The sequence below is a fragment of the Rhinolophus sinicus genome, chromosome 6 (genome assembly GCF_057876585.1).
Source record: "Rhinolophus sinicus isolate RSI-liver-muscle chromosome 6, RSI-T2T, whole genome shotgun sequence".
NCBI classification, from domain to species: Eukaryota; Metazoa; Chordata; class Mammalia; order Chiroptera; family Rhinolophidae; genus Rhinolophus; species Rhinolophus sinicus.
Window position 1 is genome coordinate 59,595,005 of NC_142506.1, and position 17,050 is coordinate 59,612,054.

Genomic DNA, 17,050 nt, shown 5'->3' on the forward strand with positions numbered 1-17,050 from the left:
GCGCAGAGGGCCTGGCGCTGTCCTGACTGGGTGCCGCTTAAGGCTGTTCTAGTTACACCGTGGGTTTGTTTTTGCTAAGAATGGGATTAGGCAGAGGACAGCTTCTCCAAGGCCAACGAAATATGCATTCGCACTATGGTTTTTAACTGCAACCCTAAATTCAAGATTACCTTTTGTTGGGAAAAATGTTGGTGTTATTATGTTTAAAATGTAACAGATATAACCATATTTTACCTTCTACTTTCAACAGGATGTTTGTAGCTATTCATATGTGGGATAAGACAGCTATGTAATAACAACTCTTTATGTAGTTTTTTAAACATAGCTTGCAAAGATTCAAAGAGGTACCATGTTAACACCCATTAAGATGGCTATTATTGAAAAAAAGTGGAAAATAAGTGTAGGTGATGATGTGGAAAAATTGGACCGCTGTGCACTGCTGATGGAAACGTAAAATGGTACAGCAGCTGTGGAATCAGTTTGGCAGTTCCTCAAGAAGTTAAAACAGAATTTCCAAATGATCTAGCAGTTCGACTTCTGGATATATATGCAAAAAAATGAAAGCCGGGGACTCAAGCAGATACTTGTACAGCAATGTTGATAGCAGCATTATTCACAATAGCAGGAAGAGGGAAACAACGCAAATGTCCACCATTCGATTAACGGAAAACAAAACGTGATACATACATACAATGGAATATTATTCAGCCTTAACAAGAAATGAAATTTTGCTACATGGTACAACGTGGTTGAACCTTGAAAACATGCTAAGTGAAAGGACGAATACATGATTCTACTTATATGAGGTACCTGGCATAGGCCAATTTATAAAGACAGAAAGTAGAGTAGTGGTTACTAAGGGCTAAGGGGAGGGAAGAATGGGGAGATACTATTTAATGGCTACAGCCACTGAACTATATACTTAGAAATGGTCCAAATGCTAAATTTTACGTACATGTGATCACAATTAAAAAAAATATCCCCACCCAAAGAATGGAATTACTTTCTATATAAAGACCTAACCCTAGACATCTTTTAATATTGAGGGCTGTAGCCCCAGCAGGTGGCTCTTTCCTCATGTAAAATTCAAAAACAACCCAGTAGAATTTTAAGTGCCATTAAATACCAGTATGTCGAAGTCTGCATCATATTGAAGCAATTGCTGCTTATCTTTTATTTGTTGAAGGTAATCACTCTACTCCCAATTGACTAAACTGTTTATCATCATGGGTCAGTTGCCAAGATAAGCTCTATACTATCCCAGTGTTACACCAATGCTGTAGATGGGAATGGTCCTATTTGTGGTCAGTCAACCAGATCTAAAAGGAACTTTGAGTCCTCTCACTAAAACCTATAAATCTTCAGCTGAGAGTAATAAGAGTGAAGTCATCAAGGAGGACATGTTGGGTTGAGCTCTGACACTCAATTCTCCAAAAAACAAAAACAATAACAACACAAAACTTCTCTCTCTAGACCTGCCTTCCCCACATGAATTCTTGATAATGTTCAAGAGCCCGGTGAGAAGAGGGCAGTGCTGTCTGCTAGGGGAATCCACATGGAAATATTCCAGGTAAGGCTTTAAGTTCTACTCTTAGAACACTATTTACTGCCAGAAAACCTTGCTGTGTGCAATACACTTTTGAGACAGCAAAAAAAAAAAAATCAGAAACAATTATTTCACTCAATGATTATTATTGTTGCTAATGATAATAACAATAACAATCTGCTGAAATTCACTGACTTCCTAGGTGCCAAGCACTGGAGTAAGTAAATTCCTATATAACTCTGTACCATTACTATCAATTTTTGCCAGCGAGGTAAAGAACTTGGCTCAGGGTCATACTGCCAGTCATTTGTAGAGTCTGGACTCACATGTTGGGCCTATCTGACTCCAGAGCTCAGGTCCTTCTGGGATTTTGACTGTAGCCCTTTAGAGTCTCTATTAATTAGGAATTCCTGTGTTTTCCCAAGTCTCCCGGTGTTAGTTCCTGGTTTGCTCCTCTCCCTGAATGAGCACCAGTTTGAGTGGTACCTTAAGGTTGGGATTCTGAGTTTCACCTTGAACTTGAGCCTTCCCAGATTCAGGATCATTATTAGAATCAGCCAGATTCTTCCGAACCTAATCAAAGTGCCCTTTTATTTCCAGTGACTTAAATGCTTAGCTATTGTTGCTATTCCTTTCATCTTTATTTATAGAACAAACAGAAGGTTTTAGATGACTATATTTAGAAATGCCATCTGGTAGGCAAACTATTGAACAAAAATATTTTGTTCCTTTTATGTGACTGCATTACTTTGAAATGTAATTAAGTTTCAGAATGGTTGTTTGCTTCTTTTATGGTGGATCTTTTGCCCTATTGAACTTGGGAGAAAAATTATCTCTGGAAAATTTTTATTGGTACATTCTTTTATTCTTTGTGTATGTCTTCCTTTTTTTGTTGTTACTCATTTGCTTTCAGGCAGTCTATGTGCCCATTATTGATTGATGCACTCCCTTTTGGTCACTTCAATGTCTAAACTAAGAAAAGCAAGTAAACAAAATAAAAGCAAAAAAGAAAAATCTCCTTTTTCGCAGAGTTTCAATGCCTACTGGGATGTAAAAACATAAATGTCAAGGTCAGTTTAGTTTGCTGTTCCACTATGTGTTTAGAAACCCTTTAGAGCACAGTTGTTGGCTTTAAAAAATGATTGAAAGATTAGCCTTTTAGAGGAGAATAGTTGGTATTTTCAAAGGATTACAGTTAAATGAAACCACCGTAGGCATGCAGATGATGCAGTTAGCAGTCATACATTTGTTGTTTTATTCATTCTTGAGCGTCAGATTATATCCTCTCCATTGGTTGCTTTTTCTCTGTTGCATTATTCAAAGAAACAGAGAAACACATATACAGAAACGCTACATACACACTGGACAAAATAGCTCAGCGTTAGGTAATTTTTTAAATTTTATAAATTAACAAAATAAGTCTCTGTGTACATTCCTCTTATCCACTTATGAAAACAAAACAACAAAAAATAACTAGAAAAAACTTAAAGGCCTTGAAGTCTTATAAAATAGAACTAAACTCTTTAGAAAGTAATGATTATATGGGATTATAAACTTTAATGTAGCCATTGTTTCAGTTCTGGGGACCTTAAATTTTGTCCTGTTCTGGGCTCAAATGCCCTTTGTACCTGCTCTTAGAGCACGCAGGGTCACCACTACATATAGCATCTGCTCATTCAACCATTTACTTTTCTGTCTTTCTCCTTCCTCGTTCTCATAATTATGGGACTAAAAACAATCAACAAAAATAAAGAGCTTTTTATTTAATGTTGCTATTGTACTAAGTCTTTCCTAATTATTTTTTTTACATGAAGGCAGGCTGCAGGTGTGTGTGTGTGTGTGTGTGTGTGTGTGTGTGTGGTACATAAAGAAAAATAATTTTCATGTAATTTTTCTCCCGTATGCCCTACTAGTTTATATTTACATGGTCATTATAGAACGTATAACAGGCAAAAGATGTTCAAAAATATCATTAACTACAGCTGTGTCAATAAGAAAAGCACAAGAGATGAACAAGCAATCTATACTCAATAATTAACATTCAAAAAACACACACACACATTAAACAGCTTTTGGAAACTTAACTGACAATCTCAACTTCTTGCTTCAGTTTACACCAATGATGGTCTTTGAAAAACTTTTTATTTGTGTAATTTATTTCTCTCTTCTAACAATTTGTGTATTCTTCTTACTAGCATTGAAATCTACATGGAAAAACAGTAATAATATTTTGTTTATGAAGACAAGTGGGTTGACTGTAATAAAAATATTGATTGATTCATGTCTTGCTTCTCAGTGAGAAATGCCACCCATGAAATCTGCTGGCACTTGTCCCTAGTAATAATATAATTTCAAGAAAGCAAGGAAAGGAACATACCTTCACTTGCAAAACTGTGAATTATTTATTTTTCTTAACAAAAAATGTAAAGTGTATCGGTGTTCAACTGAGGCTGAGAACAATTTAATGGCAGTTTGTTTTTTTTTACCTAGACTATGTAAAACATCAAAAGGGCTTATAATATCTTAACATAGACTTTAAGAATGAATATCCATTTCTGTACAGCACAGACATAAAATTTTAAATTAAAAAATTAAAGCATTAAAATATAGATAGTAATCAGTTTTCATGAAGTGAGTTATTCCTTTTTTTTTTTTTAAAGAGTAAGTTCACATATGCTACATAGATTTAAATCTTCCTCTTACCTGTAACAAAGTAACCTATTTATGTAGGTTGTGTAGGTTTTTCACATTGTGCAGGTGGGCTTGCTAGACAAAAATGTGTGTTTCATGGTTATTAAAATCACTGAATATACTAACAATTTCTCTCTCTTGCCACTCTCATCAGAGAATAGTTCTGTTCACTCACATGGTTAACATCTGGAAGCCACTTGGGGTAATAGCTACAACCAATTTGTTACTTATTCAGAGAAAACAGACTAGAATAGAAATAGAGAAGGCAAATCCCATGTTTCCATTGATACACACACAGACTCAAATCTCATCATTGTCTTTAAGCCATTCATTAGTCAAGTGAAAAGACTGGAACATTCTTTGTCTTAAAACAAACTTCCAGAAAACATAAAAATGCACTCCAAATGAAACCTCTTGATTATTTCAGTTCACACAGGACATGATTTTCATTTTGACCCATGGCCCTGGCCATAAACACAAGGCACGTGCATTTTTCCCCCTACAAGTTGTGCTTTGTGTAAAGCACCAAATTTCCCTCCTAACATCATTAAGGGGACTTGTTCATTTCTAAGGAGGAAAAAAAAGAGAAGAAAAATATAGAGTGTGATATTAAATGCTCAACCGTACTCTTTGTACTCAACAGCAAGCATTTCTTAACTGTGTTCCACAAATCTCCCAGGCATTTCCAATAGGGTCAATCCAAGAAGCTTCTCTAGGGATCATTTAAAAGATGCACGTGAGCTTAAAAAAAGGGCCCACAAATACTGTAAAGAACTAAATACATATATTTTTAAATAGTGGTCTACACCACACAATGGGGGGGGGAAGCTTGTTCTTTATATCCAAAGGTTATGCTAATCATGGCAATTATTTTGGGATCTGAAGCTTAAAATGAAGCCCCTTTGAAGAGAGAACTTTAATTTGCGGCTGTGGCTGTTGTCCTCAGAGGTTGTCATTGTTTATAATTATTGTCTTTTTTGACCTGCGGTTGACTAAATCCTTTCCTTAAGAGATGTCACCACACTGATGTTACTGCATTCCAAGAGGTTCTGCTTAAGATTCTTGCCCACCTCCCACATTGTCGGAGGAAGTGCTTTGTTGAGTCCCTAAGTGTGTTTCTGTCAGGGAACTTGCTGTTGCAGTTGATTCACGTAAGCTCATGAGCCTTTGGAGTATTTTGTGCTGTATTTTGATGGCCATGATGTGAATTCCAGTGGGTGAAAAAAAGTCTCACAGTGATAAAAAAATCAGTGATTTCTCTCATATCCAGATATCTTATACTAATGTAAAATTGTCCAGCATTCACCACTTCCCAACTGTGAACAGTCTGAGTCTTTAAAAAAAGTATCCTAATCCTGTCTTCCGGAGTGAAAGCGGGAATCATCATTAGCTTGCTAGAGATGATGTGGGTATGTGATAAGCTGTCTTTACACTGTTCGTCAGCCTAAAAGTTCAACGGGACACCACAGCTTCGGAGCTATTCCCTGAGGATGGGCCGTAGAGTCTTTTCATTAAACTTCACCAAGAGAGTTAACATGTCAGCATCACTGGCCAATACCTGCTGTGTCCTGAACACTGGAACAAAGATAACTGGCATGGCTATATTCCTAAAGGACTTACATTTCCTTTCTGTTGCTCACAGTATAGCAATAGAGAGCGAAGACACATTTTAAACCTATCTGCTTAATAGTTAGAACCGACTACAAGGAACCCATACTCCTTGTTTCTACCATTTTGGCATATGTAAGGGTAAACTGATCACCGACTCAGTGGTAGTAACACTGAGAGTAAGATTAGTGCCTGAGGAATAGAGTTGTTCCTGGAAGTCATCTGCCACTGGCAGAATTTGCATTTGTTTATGAGAGAGAGGCGCCCGGGGTGCCTTTTATTAAATTATGGAAGGTAAGAAGGGTAATGCAGTCAGCTCATCATGTCATTGTAGTCTTCAGTTGTATCCTGTAAAATCGACTCAAATACTTTGGGGGATTTCAAGAAGGACACTTTTTAGTGGCTTCTTCATGTAATTGCATATTTTAAAAGCTGTAATCAGAATCCCTCATTTCATTCTATTATTTATTAATTGACACATGATTTGGACCACCCAGATGGGACTTCTCCCAAATATTAGGCATACTTTTTAATTTTCTTGATTAGTACTTATGTTTTTGTCTTCAGGTACTACTATAATAAGTATTATCTAATGCTATGAATAGTTGGTTATATATTGGTTGAGTCTATTGAAGTCATTTATTCAACCAAATCATGTAGAATATCCATAACACACTCTGCAAAATACTGTTGGTGAATAAGAGGTATTTTCAGACTTTGGTCCTACTCTGAAGGAGTTTATATTTAGTAGGGAGATAAGCAGTGTACATATCTATAATATAAGGTAAATACTATTAACTCCTATATGAAAGTTATAGATACAATCTTCATAAGTTTAGAGGTGAGAGAGTATATTTCTAGCTTTGGAAAATGAGAGAAGGCATACGTGGAATAGACAATCACAGTTCTCTAAATATTCTAATCAGAAATCCCCAGGCACTGTACTCTAACAACACTTAGAAACCTTAGGATAGGTTTCTGGACTTCTCTGTCTCGTCTCTTTTCACTGAAGTTCAATATGGGGAAGGAACGTACCCTGACAACGGGTACCCTCTTGCCTCTCTTTTCTTGCTTACCTTGTTCTGGCTCCGTCAAGATTTCTAGCCCCTGACTAAGAGATTTCTTCTCATGATAAATCTGTATATCTTGTTGTAATGGTATCATGCACATGATTTGTAGGCCTCTGTGACTTGGACATGATAAACTTGCAATAGATGTTTGCTGATTGAGTGTTGAAGGAATGGCCAGAGAGTGAGAAGGGATGGTGAGTGAGTGAGTAAATGGCCATCAGCTAGGAAACTAACCAGCCCAAGGAAAACAGCTGGGTCCTGATTATATTATTTAATGTAAATTACATGAGAGCACTTAGCATCACTCTTTGAACGCTGTTATAGTTATTCAATAAATATTTGTTGAACGTAATGTTCCTCAAAACCCTCAATTTGTGTATTCATATTGCAGTATTTATATTGTTAGGGAAGGCTCAGTCTCCTTGTAAAAGGCATAATCCTTTTTCACTACTGGATAAATAGATCATTATGCAGTGTTTCCAACAGCTTTCCTAGAAATGACCCCTTTGAGGTTCAAAAAGGAACAAAAAGTGATTAGATTTTATAAATGTTATGCCACTTCTTATTACATATAGTATTCAATAAAAAGAAAATCCCACAAGACAATTCTGTGTGTCCCATGGGTCTAATACCATAAAGTTTCATTCTTACAGCATCTACATTTTGGCATTTGTTTGTCAAAAATGGGGTGGAGGTAAAGTATTCATTTTGCCAGTTTATGTGATGCCATAAAGCAGCATTTTTCATTTTTCAACACTTATTAGCTCAGCTCCCCAGCTGTGTAGCACCACATCCTGGTGTGAAATTGAGAGGGAGAACTCTGACAAGTTTATATTAGCTTAAATTTATACCTTTTCTTTTGGATGGGGAAGGGTTTTTTTGTGTGGTTTTTTTTTTTTTTTTTTTTTTTTTTTTTTTTTTAGGACATTATAATTATGTGATTTTGTATCACAAAACTTCTATAACAGGGAATAATAGCTTATGAGAATGATTATCAGTATATCATGTTTGGCTCTCCTAAATAAATATTCACAGCTGTGTAATAGAAGAAAAATGAAGCAGGAAGTTAATTAATTCATTAATAAATTAATTGACCCATTTACTCTAAGCGGTTCTGTTCCTGCAAAATATGCCTTGCATGACAAATATGCTCAACACTGTGAGCCAGTAGAGAAAAATAAAAGCCCAACCTATACATAAATAGTTGGATTTTCATGTAGTTGTTCATATATTGGCTTCAGATCTTTATTTCCCTTGCTTTCTGGAAAACAATTTCAAAAAGGCAAAATTAAATTGATTCCACAAAAGTTTTGGTATGTCCAGCAGGACAGGGGTTAAAACAATTACCGTCGCATGATGTCGCCCATTAAAATGAAATGATTGACTAGAAGCTAAAGTTTTTTAAGATAAACAAACTTAATCCTTGGCTTCTGCTTTCCCAAACTCTCACACACCCTACCACGTGACAAACAAAGGGGGAGATTCTTAAATCATTTTTTTAAGATTCATCTTGAGGGAGACAGTACAAGCAAACTCCCATAATGCTCTTTATCTTTACATTGTGTGGAAGGCTTAATAAAATCAGCACAAAATCAGGCTTTCGGTCTTCTGCTAAGTCATGCTTTACATTGGAAGGTAGTATGGAAGAGCCTTCACAAATTCTAAACAATACTTGAAAAATATGCTGAAATTCTCCCAGCCAGATCCATGTGTTAAGATTTGCATACTGCCCGGCTGGCACTGAGAGTAAGTATCTTCTTATGCTGTCAGAGTAAACTGGCAGCAGCTTGAATTGGCTTGATGGCTTTGTTTGTACATGTCAAATGTAAAGTAGCAATTGTAAATCTTCTAAAATAATCTTGAGAACCCAGGGCCCTCTTCAAGTAGGTGAATTCTTTTAGTCCTTCTGCTCAGAAGCTTATTCCACACAGAAAGCCAGGACACTGAACATTTCAGCAGGCATTTTTAAAAAGTGACATTCATTGTCAGGCCCAATGAGAAGATTATTCTATAGAAATAAGTGAGACATCTTTAAGAGACCTCACTGGAGTCTAATCTTTTCACTGTAGCTGTGAGGTCTAAGGAAATGGTGACAGCACACAAATGAGTAGCCCCTGACACGGACGGACCCAATTTGGAGCAGAGGAAACTGCATTTGGAGACAGAAACAAATGGTTCCACAGATAGCACCTGGTACTTGGAACAATAGAAGAAAATAGTAGCCATCTCTCAAATAAAAACCATATGGCCGAAAGTTATCCACGGGTCTTCTCAACCAGCCTTGATGTACACCCCTGTTATCCAGTGGGAAGACACAGAAGACAGGCCAGCTTTTAGAAACATAGATCAGAGTTGATTATTTTTTTAATAGAAGAAGAACATGATTCTATACGTAACAAGCCAGCTCCGACAGCATAGAAATAACTTTGGGGAAGGTATGTTGGGTAGATTGAAAGCCTCTAAGGAGGGACTCATTGGAAGTCTGTTTTCAGACCAGGGAGAGACCAGAATTATCTGAATTTAGGCAGTGGTTTCCAGGATGGGGTAAGGGTAGAAGTGGAAACGTGGAATGGGTTAGGACTTGGAGGTAAGGTGTAGGAAACAGTCTAAAATGACTATCTGCAAGTGTTCTCGTGAAGCTCTAATGACGATAAAGAACATAGAGGAAGGAGTAAGTGTAGAGTGAAGGCAGGGCATTCGACTTTTCACAGGTTATTTGAGGTGTCAACAGAAGTTTGGTGACTGCTGGAAATATGGGTCTAAAGCTTCGATTGGGGATGAAACTACATTTTGGGAGTCATTAGTGTATTGGAATCAGAAAAACTCTGGGAATTGAAAAATCATTTTGAGAGGAAATTAGTAGTACGGGGAATAGAGAATCATTTTTTTTTTTTTTTTAGAAAACCCATATTACAAGACTAGGCCAAGGAAGAGAAATCAGTGAAAAACCCTCAGAAGAAATCATGAAAGTAAAAGGAAATATGCATGAATGCCATGAAAGCAAAGAAGACAGTTATTTTGAGCTGTAGATAAACATCTGTGGCGTGCTCTGCGAGGATGAAATGAGGCCATTGGATTTGGTAGGAGAGGAGGGAGGTGGCAGGCAATGCTTTTTTTTTTTCTTCTTTCAGTTTTGTTGAGATATAATTGACACGCAGCCCTGTATAAGTTTAAGGGACACAGCATCATGACGTGACTTACATATATTGCAAAATGATTAGCACAGTAAGTTTAGTTATATCATCTCAGATGGATATAATTTCTTTTTCCTTGTGATGATAACTTTTAGGATTTCCTCTTTTAGCAACTTTCAACTATACCATATAGTAGTTTTAGCCATCGTCATCATGTTGTACACGACATCCCCACTATTTATTCAATAGCTGGAAGTGTGTTTCTTTTCACCCCCTGCATCCAATTCCATCCCCCACACCCCACCTCTGGTAATCACAAATTTGATCTCCTTTTCTATGAGTTGGTTGTTTTTATATTACACATATATGTGAGACCACACAGTATTTGTCTTTCTCTGACTTATCTCACTTAGCATAACACCCTCAAGGTCCATCCATATTGTCACCAATGGCTGGATTTCCTCCTTTTTATGGCTAAGTAGTATTCCGTGGGGTATGACCATCTTTTGGAGAGCAGTTTCAGTAGCTGGGCCCGGAGTCAGATTAGAGTGGCTCGGTTTGGAAACCTGGAGTAAAAAAGCGAACACAGCAAGTGTGGCCTGTTCCTTTAAAATGTTTCCTTGTAAAGCCAAGAAGGAGATAGGGCTGTAAAGAAGAGTATTTTTAAATATGGGAATGACTGAAGCATATTATAAATGGACAAAAGAAGCCAAGAGAGGGAAAACTAGAACAATGGCTTCAGCAAGAACTTAGGGACATTCTTCTTTAAGACTTGAAAGAAATGTAGGCGAATCTGAATGTTGGGGTAGTGAAACCGAGCAAGATTATGCCTTATAATGGCCATTTGCTAAGAATTAAAAGAGTCAGGCAAAGGGTTAAGGACTTTAGAAGGACAAGGAAGCTGAGTAAGAATGGGGAAGAAATGCAAAGTAGCCATAAATGCATATAAAGCGTTTAAAGGAGCAAGTCTACATTGCCATCAAATTTATACCAATAGCTACTGAATAGAAACAGAAGACATAAACAATTCGTTGATCTTGTATTGCTGATAGCCAGGCAGAAGGTCAAGGGGAGGTGGCACTGTCAATCACATTGATGAAAATATCGTGCTGTCCAGGCAAAGTAGGGAAAGAATTAACCCAAGAAAGGGCAGATAGAGTGGGAAAATAATGAGAGGATAAAGCCTGCAGGTCTCTGAGCCAGTTTCGTGAGAACCAGGGAATGAGGGAATGAAAGAACAGAAAGTTACACATTAAAAGTTAATTATTTTAGAGGTGGGATATTATCGTGTAGAATACAGTAGTGTGAGAAGACTCCCTGAGCAGGGTCTTTAAGAACTGATAGAGTTTTAATGGTGGAGAAGAAAGGAGGACATTCGGTGCCCAAAGTCAAAAGAAGCACTGGTGACAGGCAGGAAGAGTAATCATGAGGCCGGAAGAAAGGGGAGATCGAGCTGGAATGGAAGAGAAGTGAATGCTCATCTTCCTGGAGCAGTAGCTGTACTGAAGTTTACAAGAAAAAGAAAGACGGATAGATAAACCAAGTTTGGGTTTTCAGATTCTCCTACATCATAAATGGGTTTCCAAACCCTCCTACATGACAAAAGGGTTTGAAAGCCCATTGTGGGATTAGGGCTTTTATCTGGTGGACCATTAGGAACTGTACCAAAATATTAAGCAGGGGAATGTCATGAAGAAAGTAACGTGTTAGGCACATTTACCTGGATAGGGTCTGTGGAAGGGATTTCACAGGGAAGGAGTCTATATGCCCAAGTGTGTCATCGAGAAGGCTCAGGTGACAGGAGATGAGCAATGCTGTGAATGAGACAGTTTCATTTAAGAGATGAAAACATTTGATGACAAATTAGATGCTGGGAACATATAGTAGGAAGAATTATAGTGGTTCTAAACTTTTCAGGTCAAAACACCAGAAAATAATCCTACTCCCGAGGGATGAGGGGAAACTGGACAGAAGGGAGAGTGTGGGTAGGGCAGGGAGAAACGTGTGTCTTCCACCTGAGACGAACCATCCCAACGCTTCTTGTTTGTACTGTGAAAAAATAGATTTCTTATGAAGCCACAGGATGTCCAAAGCTCATAAACAGAGTTATTATGTTATTTTCTTTATTAAAAGTGACAGGCGACAGAGCAGTACACTGTTGAGAGGTGGCAGGAGCAGGCATCAACTTGGCATGAAGAAGTCAGAAGTTGGGTGGCTCCATTCGTCACTTGGGGCAAAGACTTCTGGTTAGCAGGCTCTGTTAATGATGGCTGCATTCCAATTAAAAAAAAAAAAAACCTTTAAGGGAGGATAATAGGAAAAAGACCGTTTAATCACACCTTGAGTTTTTTCAGTCACAGCTGCACAAGGGTTCCAGGCATCATGCTGGGAGCACTACCTTTGATTGGAAAGCATAAAATTTTTACAGGCTTTTTTCCCCCCTAATAAGTTAAAATTTGAGGTCTCTTCTACGTTTCATTTGGGTAATAATCCATGACAAAATAGTCAAAAGCGCAGAAGTGGGCCCAGGTAAACTTTTTTAAAAAAATGATCTTTGACAGTCCCTAGTTATTTAGGTTGTGGAAAAATGTGGATTAAGGAATCCTTTAAATGAACTTTACTGTGTAATAGATTGAAAACTGGGATAGATAGATCAGTAGGAACCAAGAGTAATGAAAATATTTCTGGAAGTGGTTGATGGCAGAAATATGACAGTATTTTATTATATTTTTGGAATTCATCTTTTTCTAAAATATTTCCTTTAAGTTTATTTTTATAGCATGCGTCTTATAAGAACATGCTGTTTTATAATTATGTGGAGGTATGCTGCACGAGGGAAAAATGTCTCTCCACTGTAAGTAGATTTTGTTCTCACTATACGACCCTCAAAAGTGAAAATAGATGTTGCCAGTGATGACTGGTGTTTTCTCAATGTGAGGTGTGATTAACAGAATTTTTTCCCCATGTAGCATGTGATTTACAGAATTTATAATTTAGTTCTATATTTAGCATCTCTGATTCTTTAGTGAATTCTAAAGTCATTGAAATACCTTTTCTAATTCTTTATAGAATGAGCAATAGGAGTGGTATGTCGGCTCCCTAGGGCCATCGTAATAAATTAGCACAGACTGGGTTGCTTAAAAAGATAAAAGTTTCTTCTCTCACAGTTCTGAAGGACAGAAATCTGAAATCAAAGTGTCGGTGGGGCCGTCTTCCCTCCTAAGCTACTAGGGAAATATTCTTCTTTGATTCTCCCAGCTTCCATGGGTCCTTGGCAATCCTTGGTCCTTCTTGGTTTGCACTGCGTCACTCCAATCTTTGCCTCGGTCTTCACATGACATTCTTTCCCGTATCTGTCTCTTTTGTGCCTGGGTATCTCTGTGCCCAAATGGCCCTCTCCTTTTTTTTTTTTTGTAAGGACCTCAGTCATTGGATGTAGTGCCCATTCTAAATCCAGGAAGATTTTATCTCAAAATCCTTAACTAATTCCATCTGTGAAGACCCTATTTCCCAATGAAGTAACATCCTGAAAGTTCTGGATAGACATGAGTTGTGGGGGGACCATATTCAACCCACTACACATGGTAATAATAGTGTCACATGCTTGCATTATTTCACATCCTAAAAGTTGTCAGCCAGACCAGCTGTAGAAGGGAGGGCCTGTTGGGATGAGTGGCCAAAGCTGTGGAGGCCTCAGGATATAGCACAGGAAGTGATCTGGCAGTGGAACCATCCCGTGGGCCTCACGTTTTCCACGGTAGAATTATGAGATGGACCTGCCGCAAGACTTTGGCCTTGCTTAAGGCTTCCAAGGCCTCCTGACTCTTCTGTACACGGGAACATAGTCAGCGAGTTCTACTCTGACGTCTAAACCTAATTCACCACACAGTAGATTAGAGTGGAGCAAATCAGTCGCGCTTTCTAGGCACGGCTATCATTTGTGTCTTCACAAACATTGCTAATAGCCCTTGTTTTCTCATGGAGCCTCACTGATACCGGTGAGGTAGGTGAGTGAGATGAGATTCAAAGACTTATGAAAGAAGGCGTTATGTATCAGTAAGTTCAGTAAGCATTTTGTGAGCATGCATTTGGTTCTAGGCTCTGGATAGGAGGTCCCTGAACCAGAAACAGAGTGACAGTTTATTGGTTACTGGCCCAGTGCTGTTAATTATATCACACGCCTTAAGCCATCGTGGTCATGAAGTGGGGCTTCTGGGGCTGCAATCTCAGGTCTCCATTACCTCTTTGAGCCTCAGATGTCATATGTAGAATGGGAACAATAATAGTAATTCCTCATAGACTTGTGGTAAAGATTAAATCCATTTATACAAATAAAGTATTTAGAACAGTGCCTGACACATAGCATGTGTTTAATAATGTTCAATTATTATTACCTCTATACACAAGGTACTTTAGCTGCATAAGTATGTTTAGAATCCTTAATCTCAGGGAGCTGATGGTTATCACATGCTTGCGTGGTACTTGTACTCTGTAGGAATCTTTGTACAATCATTTTAAAGGGCCTTGAATTTAGTCAGTATAGTTAGTTGTAGGCTAGACATATGGACTTGAGAGAAGTTAGGTGACTTGTTTACAGAGTGAATGGCAGACTAGTGCGTTCAGGTCTGGGTTATTTGCCTTACTGGCCACACTGGATACATAAAAGTAGAGAAAAAAGTTGATGGATATTCAGTAACTCTCTAGGCTTTAGTGATACGGAAAACTGAACTGAGAAGCATCTCGTGTAATGGAAAACACACTGATTTAAAAGTCAGAAGACACTTGCATTGTAGCCTCTTTTCTGCCTTTTGAGCTGGAAAATGATGTCCGAGCTTTGGCATTAATGAGATGAATCTTCACTCCTCAAGTTCATGTGATATGTTTCAAGTTGTAGAGCTCTGAGTCGGAACATGCAAATCCCTTCTTCATTTGCTGAGCTTGGATTTTCTGGAAAACTACCGAGTCTGGCTCATGGAGCAAACTTGTTTATGTAACGTGTTGGTTGCCATGTGTTTGGGAGATGTTCCCATGTTGATGCAACAGGCACGGAGCTTTTCAATGTTGATCCTCTGAAAATGTAATGTGACTGGACTTGGACGGGAGCCTGAACCAGACCACCCATCAGATTTATTTTGCTGCCAAACAGGTCAAACAAATTCAGTTGAAGGGCTTTGAACTTTCTTGATAATGAATAATTCACATTTCATTTTAAATGCATGGTGAGTTATCCTGAAATATTCATGCTGAAAGATACGTTTTGGTGCATATTTTCTCAACGACCTTTCCCCTTTGTCAATTTTATGGTTAGGATTTGCTTTTAAAAAATCATTCCACCTTGTTGAGGGAAAAAGAATCCTTTTTGCTTTTTTTTTTTTTTTTTTTTTGTAACGTTAATCCCTCAGAAAAATGATCTACTTTATGTTCTTTCCTGTGTTTGTTGACCAGATCTGGTGACTGGGATCTGTCTCATTCCCAGTACTTCTTGACCTATTACATATTCTTGCATGTGACTTGCAGGAAATTCTCCCACTGGAGACTAGTGTTACGTCTGGAATACAGCAGGCATTGAGAAAACGTTTCATGACTGAAATGTGTGTCCATCTCCATCACACAGGTAATTCTGGGTCTTAGATCCCCTCTAGACTGGCCTATTCCCCCTACTGCTGAGATCCAAGTTCCTCGGGTCTTACTGAGAGCAAGCAGAGCATCAGAAAGCTGCCTCAGGAAGACATGTTTGACATGTCTCGTTGATGACAACTGGGTGTCACAACCCGATCTGTCCTGCCTTAACCTGAGAAAAGAAAGTGAATGGATCGCAGTCCATCCTATCCAGAGAAGACTGAAGTGTAAAGTGCCTGTCAGCACCTATACTGGCTGTACAATTGCTGTAAACCTAAAGGAATGGCTTTTCCCACCCCCAGGACACTGCCTTCTCCACCACTATTACTTCAGTCTGGTGAGAATGACTTGGTCTGGAGTCTGTATTTCCATGTTCTTTCCATTTTGATAAATCTCCTGTAACCTGGGCTACCATCAAGGTAAATAAGAAGTTCCTTGCTCCCACTTCCTAGTGTGTCCACAGCGAAAAATTTACAGAGGGTGCCCAAAAAATGCATACCCTTTTCAAGAAAGGAAAACTATTAAAATTGTAATACTCAATATATCCTGATAACAAAAGATGACTGCAAGTCACGTCTGACTTCTGCAATAATGACAAGAGGTGCTCAAAGTGGTTACCATCAGTGTCCAGACACTTCCTATTATGGCGAACTACTGCTTGAGCAACGTTGACCAAAATGTCTACTTGTATACTTATTTTTGGCACCCCCACTATTAATTTTCCCTAAAATTGCATTTTTATTTATGCTGTGTATGAAATCTTCAGGGTTCCTTAGATATCTATTCCTTGGTCGAAGCTTCCCTACACCTCTTAGACTTCCTCCACACTGAGAACCCACGTCCACTTGATGACAACTCATACTGAGATCAACCACAGCCACCAACTCTGGTTGACATTTGTGATTGGGGTGTAGAGGGTGTGAGAGCAACTAGGCAACTGTTGTTCAGGGAAAGGCTATCAAATCATATCTTCACAATGGCTCTTAATAACTCACAGACACAGAAGCACATCATTATCTTTTTCTCAGTTAGAAGGCTTCTTTTTTATGACAGAACAATGATCTCTTTCTTCCTTGAACTCCTTAGAATTCTGCTCTTTACAGTCTAGCCTAGTGGTGAAGTGTATAGTCTTTAGAACCATTTTGCCTGGGTTTGAAGCCAGACTCTACCATTTACTTATTGTGGGACCATGGGTGACTTATCCTTTTATTTCATGCCTCAGTTTTCTTATCTGTAAAATGGACCTGATAACAGAACCTAATAAATGTGGGTTGGAATGAAGATTAAATAAATAAATCTAGGTAAAACATGCTTAAAACAAAACCTGGCGTGCCATGAGTACTCAATGCATTGTAGCCATTAGTAGTCACTGCTTTCAGTTG

General features: G+C 38.3%; 1 long non-coding RNA gene across 1 annotated transcript in view; it reads left to right on the forward strand.

Annotated features, from left to right (window-relative positions):
- Positions 1–53: 53 nt before the first annotated feature.
- LOC148758183 (uncharacterized) overlaps positions 54–17,050 on the forward strand; it is a 209,716-nt gene continuing 192,719 nt past the window's right edge. Inside the window, exon 1 of the long non-coding RNA XR_016021637.1 lies at positions 54–1,570. This is a non-coding gene — a long non-coding RNA (uncharacterized LOC148758183). The remainder of the gene's footprint in view (positions 1,571–17,050) is intronic.